We start from the raw sequence: 14,109 nt of genomic DNA, 5'->3' as shown, positions 1-14,109 counted from the left end.
ACAGGAGAGTTGTTTATCGCCTAGGATACTTGGGAATAGAGGAATGCTATTGTTGCTAGTGTCATTATTTCTGACTTTACAAAAGCAAAGAGGTAAATATAATCCTGTACAAATCCTTGGTTATACTGCAGATAGAATATTGCTTTTAATTTGGACACCTTACTTCAGAAAGAATGTTGACATCATCGAGAAAGAGAGGAGAAAGGGCTCACTAAGATGAAAGCTGGACTGACAGTTATTAGTTATGAGGAAAGACTAATTAAACTGATACTCTTTTCATTGAACAGAAAAGAGGATATCTGAAAAACTGATGAGTGAGTTGATACCAAAAGAAAAAGGGACAATTTAGGAGAATTTTTAATGTAAAGGAGAGTTAGGACTTGGCAAGGACTGATTTTAATTTCTTGCAGTGATGGAAAACAGATTGGCCGCCTGTTATACACACTGCCCAAGTTTTCCTTTCTATTGTCTTTCCCCCAATATCCATCTTCTGTCACTGCCAAAAGTTAAAATCAGCGCTGGACTGTTCTACCAGAAACAACGGTGGAAGCAGAATCCATATAGGTCTTAAAAGGGAACGAGGTGAACATTTGAAAAAAAGATTATTAATGGGAAATTAGCAAAGGCAAGGGAATGTTCGTAAATGGATAGCACTTATAGAGAGTTGGCGTAGGCATAATGGACCAAATGGGGCCCTTCTGTGCTGTGAAATTCTATGATTCCATCTAGGTACAGTGCTTTCATAACACAAGTTACGCCCACATTTAAAGCAACCAATATATAAAATGATTCCCTACTTTCCAGCCAAAATATAAATGAACTGAAAAAATTATGCTTATTCCATAAAAATGCATCATCATGGCTCCTAGGCAGCAACACATTTGATTTTAATGCATATTTTCCACATTCTGTAGTCACTACACATGTACATGTGGGCGGCACAGTGGCGCAGTGGTTAGCACCGCAGCCTCACAGCTCCAGCGACCCGGGTTCAATTCTGGGTACTGCCTGTGTGGAGTTTGCAAGTTCTCCCTGTGTCTGCGTGGGTTTTCTCCGGGTGCTCCGGTTTCCTCCCACATGCCAAAAGACTTGCAGGTTGGTAGGTAAATTGGCCATTATAAATTGTCACTAGTATAGGTAGGTGGTAGGGAAATATAGTGACAGGTGGGGATGTGGTAGGAATATGGGATTAGTGTAGGATTAGTATATATGGGTGGTTGATGGTCGGCACAGACTCGGTGGGCTGAAGGGCCTGTTTCAGTGCTGTATCTCTAAACTATACATGGACAATAAATTTGAGAGGAAAGTGGGAAACTCGAAATTGGAGGAAAAGGAGCTGGCGAGATGGGAACTGGAGACTAGGGTCTGAGGATGAGGATCCAGAGACAGGGGGTATGAGGCAGCGAGGCTAGTGAGCAGAAGCTCGAGAAAAGGGACCTGAAGACCAAGGGCTAGAGAAAAGGGAGCTGGAGACTGGTGGCTAGAGAGAGAGGAACTGGAGAAACATGGACAAGAGAGGAGAGATGGAGACAAGGACTGCAGAGAACAGACTGGAGAACATTGGCAGGAGAGAAGGGAACTGGAGACCAGGGGGTACAGAGAAGGAATCTGGAATCCAGGGCCTTGAGAGAGAAGAACAAGAGAACAGGGCAGGAGAGTGATGAGCTGGAAAACAGAGGCAATAGAGAGATGAACTGGAGAACAGCAGCAGGAGTAAAGGTAGCTGGAGACCAAAGAGATGGAGAGAGAGGATCAGGAGACCAAGGGTTGGAGGGAAGGGAGCTGGAAAACTGGAGCTGGAGAAGATAATTTCTCCCCATTTTCAATATCTTAAACAGTGTCCTAAATCTCCAGTCTTTTGTTTGAGTACACTCAGGATGGATATTCTTTTTCAGGAGGAAGAACAAACAGAGAATAAAGTGCTGTGTTGTAATGTTGCTGTGCAGATTGTATCATCTCTTAATGAGAAGGGAAAGAGATTTCTTCTAGAATTGGTTGAGATTGCCGAGTAGTCTCAGTTGGGAGCTTTTCCTCGATTCATATAGAGGAAAAGATGTCTAATGAACATGTTTTCTGTAGGTGACATGTAAAAATGGAGCAGCTTTAACAACTACTGGGGAACAGAATTGCTCTCAATTGATGGCAAAGTCTTAGCTAAGGTATTTCTTAATCACCTGTCACCAATTGCAGAGGAGGTCCTTCCAGAGCCCCAGTGTGGCCTCCAACCTACCAGAGGAACAACCAACATGATCTTCACAGCACGCCAACTTCAGGAAAAGTGCAGAGAGCAGAACATCCCATTGCACATGGCTTTCTTCAATCTCACAAAAGTCTTCGACTCGGTGAATCAAACTGCCCGTTGGAAGGTGCTACAGTGATATGGATGCCCAGATAAGTTCACAAACATCATCTGTCTCTTACATGACAATATGCAAATAACAGAACTTTCCAATGTCTCCACCATAAACCCCTTCCCTGTCAAACAGGGATGTGTTATTGCACCAACACTATTCTCTATCTTTCTTGCAGCAATGTTGCAGCTTAATACTGACAGGCTCCCTCCAGGTGTGATGATAACTTACTGCAAGCTCTTCAACCTCAACCGCCTGAAGGCCAAAACCAAGCCAACAACCACTTCTGTAATAGAACTACAGTATGCTGATGACGGAGCACAAAAGTCCGAGTGTATCAAGCCTGTGTCCTCAGTACCTTGCTCTATGGCAGCAAGGCCTGGACAACGTATGTCAGCCAAGAGCGACGTCTCAATTCACTCCATCTTCGCTGCCTCCGGAGAATACTTGGCATCAGGTGGCAGGACCGTATCTCCAACACAGAAGTCCTCGAGGCGGCCAACATGCCCAGCTTATACACACTACTGAGTCAGCGGCGTTTGAGATGACTTGGCCATGTGAGCCACATGGAAGATGGCAGGATCCCCAAAGACACATTGTACAGTGAGCTCGCCACTGGTATCAGACCCACCGGCCGTCCATGTCTCCGCTTTAAAGACGTCTGCAAACGCGACATGAAGTCCTGTAACATTGATCACAAGTCGTGGGAGTCAGTTGCCAGCATTCGCCAGAGCTGACGGGCAGCCATAAAGGCGGGACTAAAGTGTGGTGAGTCAAAGAGACTTAGCAGTTGGCAGGAAAAAAGACAGAAGCGCAAGGGGAGAGCCAACTGTGTAACAGCCCTGACAACCAATTTTTTCTGCAGCACCTGTGGAAGAGTCTGTCACTTAGTATTGGCCTTTATAGCCACTCCAGGCGCTGCTCCACAAACCACTGACCACCTCCAGGTGCTTACCCATTGTCTGCCAAGACAAGGAGGCCAAAGAAGAAGAAGAAGATGCTGATGACACACAAGCTAGTGCTCAGTCTGAAGAAGAACTACAACAGATAGTTGATGTATTAACCGAAGCCTATGAGAGCATGGGAATTGCCCTGAACACCAGGAAGACCAAAGTCCTAATCAGAACTGGATGAAGGGTCACTGACCTAAAACATTAACTCTACTTCTCCCTCCACAGATGCTGCCAGACCTTCTGAGTATTTCCAGCATTTCTTGTTTGTGTTTCAGATTTCCAGCAACTGCAGTATTTTATTTATTTTATTTAGAGATACAGCACTGAAACAGGCCCTTCGGCCCACCGAGTCTGTGCCGACCAACAACCACCCATTTATACTAACCCTACAGTAATCCCATATTCCCTACCACCTACCTACACTAGGGGCAATTTACAATGGCCAATTTACCTATCACCTGCAAGTCTTTGGCGGTGGGAGGAAACCGGAGCACCCGGCGAAAACCCACGCGGTCAGAGGGAGAACTTGCAAACTCCGCACAGGCAGTACCCAGAATTGAACCCGGGTCCCTGGAGCTGTGAGACTGCAGTGCTAACCACTGCGCCACTGTGTGCCCTACAGCTTAGTTTAACTTGACCATTTTTATACTGTATCCACTGGAATGACTAACAAGATCGAAGAAACCATTTTATAATTAACACGTGACCAAAGATGCCATTTTGTGTTTAGTGCTAATATTTGTATCCTGTATTAATTAATAAGGAGCTACCCATCATGAAACAGGTGACTGTAAAAATGATGAACTTTGATGGAGTAATAATTCATGAATCAATAATAATTTTAGCTCAGAATGGGTTTAACATTTGTTAAATTTAATTTCTGGGCTGGATTTTGTGCTGGAGGTGGGTCTCCCGGCACTGGCCGAAAAGGCGGGGAGAATACCGTCTCTGCCTTTTCGTGCTGCCCTGGAGTGATCCTCTGGCCTTTTTGCATCAAAGTTCCAGGAGGTGGGATCCCCATCCCTTAAAAGACTTTAAAGGGACTGGGATCCCACCTCCACGAGCTGCCAGCTAATCAGAGGACCAGCAGCTCACCAGCACCAGCAGCGCCAATGGGAGTGGTGACCACTGCCAGTACTGCAGAGGCTTCGGACCCAGGGCCAGTGCTGGAACCCCAGAACAGAGGTAGGGGAGGTGGGGTCAGCGGGGCGAGTCCGGAAGGCCCTGGCGAAGTGGAGTGGGGGTGTGGTTGTGCAGTCCAGGGGGACGGATGTCTGGGGGGGAATGTTGTTCCCAGTGGGAGTCCTCCGTGGGCCACAAATTGCCCATGAAAGAGGGCCCCCCCACTCAAGCCCACAGGGAGAGTGCCTAATTTTGTAAGGCATCCTCCCCGCGGATGCCCCCATCCTGCCACTGGTAAGATCCTAGTGGCAGTGGGAAGAGGCCCTTAATTGGCCAATAATACGTCACTTATAAGGGCCTCATTTGGCCTCTGGGCGGGAAGGCCATCATTGGCCTATCCTGCCCCCAGGAAGATAACTGGGCGACAGGCCTTCCGCTCCACCACGCCACCCCCTCATCACCAGTCACGATACTCTGTGCTCCCCGCCTCCGACTCTGCCTCAGGGGGCCTCACAAAACCCCGACCTCTGCGTCTACATGAGAAAGAGCAGTTTCAGCTAAATGTGTTCAAACAATGGACTTTTCTAGGACCCCTGATAAAGTCGATGGGATGGTACATCGTGGTCTTCAAGAGTCTGGCTTTAATGAGTAGGAAACTTGTTTAAGATCAGATTAGGTGACAGTATGAACCCACTCCATTGTATGCATGCCTGAGATTTTGAAGCCAGATGGCTCTTAGTGGAAGACATCATTAAGAAACAATTCAATTTTTCTGGCAACAGCTATTCAATTATTGTTGTCACAGACCTGAAATGTTAACTCTGTTTTCCCTTCCACCGATGCTGCCAAACCTGTTGATATTTCCAGCACTTTCTGTTTTTATTTCAGATTTCCAGCTGCCACAGTATTCTGCTTTTATTATATTCTTTTACAAGAGCCTGACTCTGAGGTGGAGTGATGGCCTTCCAGGGGTTAAAAGCAGGGGTTTTGTAAGGTTTTGTTGTGCAGGGACACTAGAAGACCCCAGAGGCAAAGGCACAGATCATCAGTCAAGCTCTCCACCTGGTGAGGAATCTAGACCAAACAACAGGGCTGCGTCACTCTGCAACAAAGGTCAACCAGTTAGCGCACCTGCCAGAGCTATTTAAGGAGAATTTTACTTTAAATTATTAAGTATTGTTTCACTGTCAATAAACCTTCTAGACTTATTAATCAAGTATCCTGTTGCCTTAACTGGTTAAAGCCTTGCCTGAAAACATTGTCCGCAATGGACTTTCCAGACTTTCACTTCCCATATCTTGGAAGGTAACTATCCCAAAAATCTGATATTGATGGAGACATACACCACTGAATCCAATGTGCTAGCTCAGCCTATGGTAAATTATGTACTCGAGTTTTCAGAATCGCGATAGCAGACCCAAAACTAAACTCAAAGTCTATTAGGCAGTGGCTCTCTCTACGCTTCTCTGTGGTGCTGAAGCTTAGACAACTTATAAGAACATAAGAAATAGGAGCAGGAGTAGGCCATTCAGCCCCTCAAGCCTGCCCCACCATTCAATAAGATCATGACTGATCTGTCCCAGGCCTCAACTCCTCTTTCGGGCCTGCTCTGCATAACCCTAGACTCCCCATGATTTCAAAAACATATCTACCTCCTCTTTAAATACATTTAGTGACCTAGCCTCCACAACTCTCTGAGGTAGAGAATTTCAGAGATTCACCACCCTCTGAGAGAAGAAATTCCTTTACATCTCAGTTTTAAATGTGTGACCCCTTATTCTGTAACTATGTTACATAGTTTCCCCACCAGTGGAAACATATTCTCAACATCTACCCTATCAAGCCTCCTTAGAATCTTATATGTTTCTATAAGATCACCTCTCATTCTTCCAAACTCCAATGAATAAAGGCCTAACCTGTTTAGCTGTTCTTGATAAGACAACCCCTTCATCCCAGGAATCAGCCTATTGAACCTTTTCTGAACTACCTCCAATGCTAGTATATCCTTCTTTAAATATGGGGACCAAAACTGTAGGCAGTACTCTGGGTGTGGTCTCACCAACACCCTGTACAGTTGTAACAAGGCTTCCCTATTTTTAAACTCTAATCCCCTAGCAATAAAGGCCAAAATTCCATTTGCCTTCCTAATTACTTGCTGCACCTGCATGCTAATTTTTTGTGTTTCATGTACAAGAACACCCAGATCCCTCTGTACTGTAGTATTTTGTAGTCTTTCTAAATAATAATCTGCCTTCTTTCTCTTCCTACCAAAGTGGATGACCTCACACTTTGCCATATTGAACACCATCTGCAAAGTTTTTGCCCACTCACTTAACCTATCTATATCCCTTTGCAGATTCTTTGTGTCCTCATCACAAGACCCTAGAACAACATCATCAATGCTGTCTTTGAAGGATCTTGTGAAGCAAGTGGGAGGAAAAAGGACAAACATGAGCATCCTCCAAGGCACAGACATGCTAAATATAGAGGCCATGATAATCTCATATCAGCTGAGATAGATAGGACATGTCGTTAGAATGCCCGACTCAAGACTGCCCAAATAGGTGCTCTACGCAGAGCTACGTCAGGGAGCCCATTCAGCCAAAGGAAACATTTCAAAGATAATCACAAAGTCTCCAGATCCATCAACACATGGGCAGCAGATGCCCAATCATGACCAAACTGGTGATCCATCATCAATGGAAACAGTTTATCCTCATTTACTCAAATGCATCAAAACTCCTTATAATTTTAAACATCCCTATCAAATCTCTCCTTAACCTTCTCTGCTCAGCTGGAGATAGAATGAGCAAAAGTCAGAAAATATGGTAAAAGACTGAACAGGCCTCATTGATGCAAATTCATGGCAATTAGAATACAAACATCCCTAAAATAGTGATAATATTTATAAGGTTTTCGTGAACAAGAAGCTCTTCTTTTGTTTTTGTGGAAAGAGATGCATTTGACTCCCTCAAGAGCTATAGTATAGAGCAGAGGTGAAAATGTAACACTACAGCTCTTATGCAGGCCCAAATGCATACACAATTAACAACATATTCAGGAGACAGCTATTGCCTGGAACACACAAGAACACAAGAAATAGGAGCAGGAGTACACCATATGGCTCATCGAGCCTGCTCAGCCATTCAATACGATCATGGCTGATCTGAGGCTTCAACTTTACGTTCTCGCCAGCTCGCCATACCCCTTGATTCCCTGAGAGACCAAAAATCTGTCTATCCCAGCCTTAAATGTATTCGACGCAATGGAGCGTCCACAACCTTCTGGGGTAGACAATTCCAAAGAGTCGCAACCCTTTGAGTGAAGTACTTTCTCTTCATCTCAGCCCTAAATGATCAGCCTTTTATCCTGATACTGTGCACCCTCCCCCCATGTTTTACATTCCCTGACCAGCGGAAACAATCTCTCAGTGGCTGCTCTATCCAGCTCCTTCAGTATCTTGTATGTTTCAATGAGATCACCTCTCCTTTTTTTAAACTCTAGAGAATGCAGGCCCAATTCATCGACTCCAGATCCCATGAGGTCTCATGGCATCAGGTCAAATATGGGCAAGGAAACCCCCTGCTGATTACCACCTTCTGCCCTCCCTCAGCTGATGAATCAGTACTCCTTCATGTTGAACAGCACTTGAAGGAAGGACTGAGGGTGGCAAGGGCACCACTATTGACCGAGCTGGTCGAGTCCTAAAGGACATAACTGTTAGACTGGGACTGCGGCAGGTGGTGAGGGAACCAACAAGAAGGAAAAGCATACTTGACCCTGTCCTCACCAATCTGCCTGTCGCAGATGAATCTGTCCATGATATTATTGATAGGAGTGACCACCGCACGGTCTTTATGGAGATGAAGTCCCGTCTTCACATTGAGGATACTGACCATCGTGTTGTGTGACACTACCACTGTGCTAAATGGGATGAACTTCGAATAGATCTAGTGACTCAAAACTGGGCATCCATGAGGTGCTGTGGGCCATCAGCAGCAGCAGAATTGTACTGAACCGCAATCTGTAATCTCATGGCCCGGCCTATCCCCCACTCTACCATTACCATCAAACCCAGGGATTAACCCTGGTTCAATGAAGAGTGCAGGAGGGCATGTCAGGATCAGCACTAGCATAGCTCAAAACGAGGTGTCAACCTGGTGAAGCCACAACCCAGGACTATTTGCATGTCAAACAGTGTAAGCAGCCTGCGATAGACAGAGCTAAGTGATCCCACAACCAACGGATCAGATCTAAGCTCTGCAGTCCTGTCACATCCAGTCATGAATGGTGGTGAACAATTAAACTAATAACTGCAGGAGGTGGATCCACGAATATCCCCATCCTCAATGATGGGGGAGCAAAGCTCATCAGTGCAGAAGATAAGGCTGAGGCATTTGCAACAATCTTCAGCCTGAAGTGCCGAGTGAATGATCCAGCTCTGCCTCCTCCTGAAGTCCCCAGCATCACAGATGCCAGTCTTCGGCCAATTCGATTCACTCTGCGTGATATCAAGAAACGACTGAAGGCACTGGATACCGAAAAAGGTTATGGGCCCTGACAACATTCTGGCGATAGTGCTGAAGACCTATGCTCTAGAACTTGCCTCACTCCGAGCCAAGTTGTTCCAGTACAGCTACAACACTGGCATCTACCTGGCAATGTGGAAAATTGCCCAGGTATGTCCTGTACACAAAAAGCAGGACAAATCCAACCTGGCTAATTACTGCCCTATCCATCTATTCTCAATCATCAGTAAAGTGATGGAAGTTGAGAGTGCTATCAAGCGGCACTTGCTTAGCAATAACTTGCTCAGTTTGGGTTCCGCAAGGGCCACTTAGATCCTGACCTCATTACAGCCTTGGTTGAAACATGATCAGCTCTTTAGCTGAGGTGAGAGTGGCTGCCCTTGACATCAAAGCAGCATTTGACTGAGTATGGCATCAAGGAGCCCAAGCAAAACTGGAGTCAATGGGAATCAGGGGGAAAATTCTCCATTGATTGGAGTCATACCTAGCACAAGGGAAGATGGTTGTGGTTGTTGGAGGTCAATCATCTCAGTGCCAGGACATCACTGCAGGAGTTCCTCAGGGTAGTGTCCTAGACCCAACTATCTTCAGTTACTTCATCAATGACCTTCCTTCAATCATAAAGTGGGGATGTTCGCTGATAATTGCACAATGTTCAGCACCATTCGCGACTCCTCAGATACTGAAGCAGTCCGTGTAGAAATGCAGCAAGACCTGGAAAATATCCAGGCTTGGGCTGATAAGTGACAAGTAACATTCCCGCCACACAAGTGTCAGGCAGTGTCGATCTCCAACAAGAGAGAATCTAACCATCTTCCCTTGACATTCAACGGCAATACCATCGCTGAATCCCCCACTATCAACATCCTAGGGGCTACTATTGACCAGAAACTGAACTGGAGTAGCCATATAAATACCGTGGCTACAAGAGCAGGTCAGAGGCTAGGAATCCTGAGGCGAGTAACTCACCTCCTGACTCCCCAAAGCCTGTCCACCATCTACAAGGCACAAGTCAAGAGTGTGATGGAATACTCTCCTTATGCCTGGATGGGTGCAGCTCCAACAACACTCAAGAAGCTCGATACCATTCAGGAAAAAACAGCCCACTTGACTGGCACCCCATCCACCATGTTTAACATTCACTCCGTACACCACTGACGCACAGTGGCAGCAGTGTGTACCATCTACAAGATGCGCTGCAGCAACACACCAAGGCTTCTTAGACAGCACCTTCTAAATACACAACCTCTACCATCTAGAAGGACAAGAGCAACAGATGCATGTGAACACCACCACCTGCAAGTTCCCCTCCAAACCACACACGATTCTGACTTGGAACTATATCGCTGTTCCTTCACTGCCACTGGGTCAAAATGCTGGAACTCCCTTCCTAACAGCACTGTGGGTGTACCTACCCCACATGGACTGTCGCAGTCCAAGAAGGTGGCTCACCGCCACCTTCTCAAGGGCAATTAGGGGGATTGGAGTACGGGAACAGAGAAGTCTTGCTACAATTGTAGAATGTTTTGGTTAGACAATATCCGGAGTATTGTGTGTAGTTTTGGTCTCCGCATTTAAGAAAGGATATACTTGCATTGGAGGCAATGCAGTGAAGATTCACTAAATTGGTTCCTGGGATGAGGAGATTGTCCTATAATGAGAGGCCGAGTAAATAATTTTTTTGGTTTATGGGATGTGGGTGTCGCTGGCTAGGAGAGCATTTATTGATGGTCCCTCATCCCTGGAACCAATTTAGTGAACCTTCACTGCATTGCCTCCAATGCAAGTATATCCTTTCTTAAATGCGGAGACCAAAACTACCAGCAGTACTCCGCATATTGTCTAACCAAAACACTGTACAATTGGAGCAAGACTTCTCTATTCCCGTACTCCAATCCCTTTGCAATAAAGGCCAACAAGCCATTTGCCTTCCTATTTGCTTGCTGTACCTGCATGCTAACTTTCAGTGTTCCTTGTACAAGCACTCCCAAGTCTCTTTGAACATCAACACTTACAAGTTTCGCTGAGAAGGACTGGGTATGCCCTCCCTCTTGCACCCCTCACAGGGCACCCTCATAATTCATGGCCTCCTTGGCCCTTCTGACTGAGGGACCATCTGTGTAGCAGGGCCAAGTGCTGAAGGCAACCCCTGCATCATTGCAGGTGAAGCAGGGTCTGGTGCTGCCCCAGGCTGCCTTCACCTCCTCTGAGGTTATAAGGGGAGCACAGCATAGGAGTGGCCGCATGTGGAAGGCACCGCGTCCTGTGGAGCATGAAGTGGGTCACTGGGCAGTGGATGGAGAAGCCCATCCAGCTCATGTGCACCACAATGGCTCAGGGTTGGGGTGTGTTCTTGCTGTCTCTATCTACTGTTTTCCTCTCTCTGCACATTATAAATGATGAGCTGTCTCGTTCCAGGGCCTCACCGCCCTCATGGCCCACACCTCTCTGGAGGGCCATGTTATGGAGAGTGCAGCAAACCACCACAATGAACGAGACTCTTACAAGAGGATATTGGAGGGCACCACCCGCCCGATCCAGGCACCAGAATTCTTTCTGCAAAAGCCCTATTGCCTGCTCAATGGTTGGCCTGCTGAGCAGGTGGGATTGGTTGTATTGCTGTTGTGCCTCTGTCTGGGGCTCCCACAGAGGGATCAGTAGCCATCTCTTCAAGCGATTTCCCTTGTCTCCTAGGATCCATCCACGGATTTTGGGGGTTGAAGATCTGAGGCAGCTTGGACTGCTGAAGGATAAAGGATTCATGGCAGCTGCCAGGAAAAAGAGCGCACACATAGAAGAAGCTCTTGTTGTGGTTGATGATTCTGATTGGGCTGTCTCTGGGTGCCTTGATGGCTACATGGATACATTTGATGATGCCCTGCACCAAGGGGAAACCAACGACGGTACTGAAACTCACTGCCCTCTGTGCCTGGGAGGCTGCATCTGTCGTGAAAGGAATATACTATCCAGCTCTGGCAAAGAGGGCATCAGTGACCTGTGAGAGGCAGTGATGTGCAGCCATTTGTGAGATGCCACAAAGGTACACAGCTGATCCTTGGAAGGATCCAGAAGTGAAGAAGTTCAACTCCAGAGTCGCTGTGGTGGATGTTGCTCCTCACTGCCAGTGGGCCCAAAATCTGACATTTGTGCCCCCATTGCCAGCTGCAGCCTTCCTTTTGGCCAGTTGGCCGCTCTAGTGTGATTGTCAGCCTTGCACCCTGCTCTTCTGTCCCCGCAATGCCAGTGGGGTGATGATCCCATTCAATGCCGAGTGCTGACTGCCTACGCTTCCCCAGTACCTGCGCAGCACCAAGGACACCTCCTTTCCAAAAGCCGCGTCTCCCTCTGCTCCACTGAACCTCTTACAGGGCCGGGTCAATTCACTGGGGTGTCCATGACTGGCTCCCCAATCTGTACCCACCTCCCTTTTGCTGGTTAGCCCATGCTTCCCCATGAAAATTTCAATATCCACCTTTAACAAACTCATAATGTGCTCTTCAATAACTTTAATTGGCCTTAAACTGGAATTGGATGGTATCGCTGTCCTGCCTTCCAACCCTGCCCTGTTGAACATTGCCAGTGCTGGGAACGGTGTCTCCAAACCAATATGCCGGCTGGTGCCAGTATTTTTGGCCCTGCCTGCCTCAGTTCCCATCCATGGCGAGGCCTGAAAATTCAACCCCTGATGACAAAAGAGTTAATGGCACAGGGCCAAAGGGAGTGGTAATGGGACAAGAAAAGATCCAAAAGATGTGCCTAGAGGAGGGGAGACTGGCAGAATGATGAACAGCTCCCCAGCAAGACCCATCCCCACCATCACAAGCACCTGCTCTCACCCCATCGCCAGAGTCTGCCTGACTGGTGCTGGCGACCTTGACCCCACTCACCTGAGTCCCAGAGTCTCCTCCATCTTTAGCACCTCCGGAGGTGGAGATCATCCCTCAAAGGGACGGCGTCCCCAATGACGGGCAGTTAATTGACTGCTCTCTGAAATTTCAACTGCGGTCCGAAAGAGGGCTGAGGCAGGGTCTCTTTCTGCCTTCCGGTCCACTGCCGGGACCTCATTACCAGAATAAAATTTGACCCAACGAGACTGAAACTGAAACCTAAAAAGTAAAGGAAACAAAATGGGGGCAGAGATTGCAATCTGGGTACCATCGATATTTGTTTCAAATAAGATTAATAAGGAGCAGCAGATCAGTCTGAGACTATCACAACAACATTGGCATAGAAGAGCTTTACAAATGCATGGCTTCCTTCTGAATGTTTTTTTACAATGTTAAGATTGAGTTTTAAAATAAGAACATGTGGAACCATATATGTGCATTTATCAAGCTGATGTGTATCATGAGCTTCAGCAAATACATGAATTATTTTGAAGAACAGATACTCAGACAGGCTACAACATCCTACAGATGGTGATGAGTTAAATGAGCAATTCATCTATTTTTGGTGATGTAGCTTGAGGAGGAAACATTAGCTAGTACACTGAGAGAATGCTCTTCTTTTTCTAGAACAGCGCTTGTGGGATCTTTAACCAACCTGCACCGCTAAAGCAAACAGACATCAACTCATTTCAACATCTCATCCGAGGGATACAATGTCTGCAAGGAAGCTTTCTCTGAGGATTACACTGGAGTGTCAGCCTATGTTAAACCTGAGTGGTCAATTTTGACCCATTGGCGAAATGACAATCAATTAAGTCTAGCTGACACTCAAATGAATAAAGGCCATTTAAGTGTCAAACTTTACTCAGTGGTAGCACTCACACCTCTCAGGTAGACGGTTGTGGGTTCAAATCCCACTTCAGGAGTCAAGTGTATAATCTGGACTGGCATTTTGTTGCAGTACTGAGGGATTGCTACACTGCCTGAGGTGCTGCCTTTTGAATAAGACATTGAACTATTTGCCCTCGCAGTTGGAGACACTATTTGAAGAAGAGCTGCCGAGTCCTCCCGCTGATCAATACTTATTCCTCACCATCTTCAGTAAAGACAGCTTACCTGATTTTTTGAGGAGGATTTTAAGGCGCTCCCCGGGGCTGGGAATGAGGCGGGTGGGCACTAAAAATAGCGCCGCCGGCTGGTGTGCCGTTTCCCCAGCTCCATCCTGCCCCTGGGCAATTTTCCTGGAGGTGGGATAGGGGGTGGCAGC

This window comes from Heterodontus francisci, chromosome 5, assembly GCF_036365525.1.
Source record: "Heterodontus francisci isolate sHetFra1 chromosome 5, sHetFra1.hap1, whole genome shotgun sequence".
NCBI lineage: Eukaryota > Metazoa > Chordata > Chondrichthyes > Heterodontiformes > Heterodontidae > Heterodontus > Heterodontus francisci.
This window is presented reverse-complemented; position numbering follows the sequence as displayed.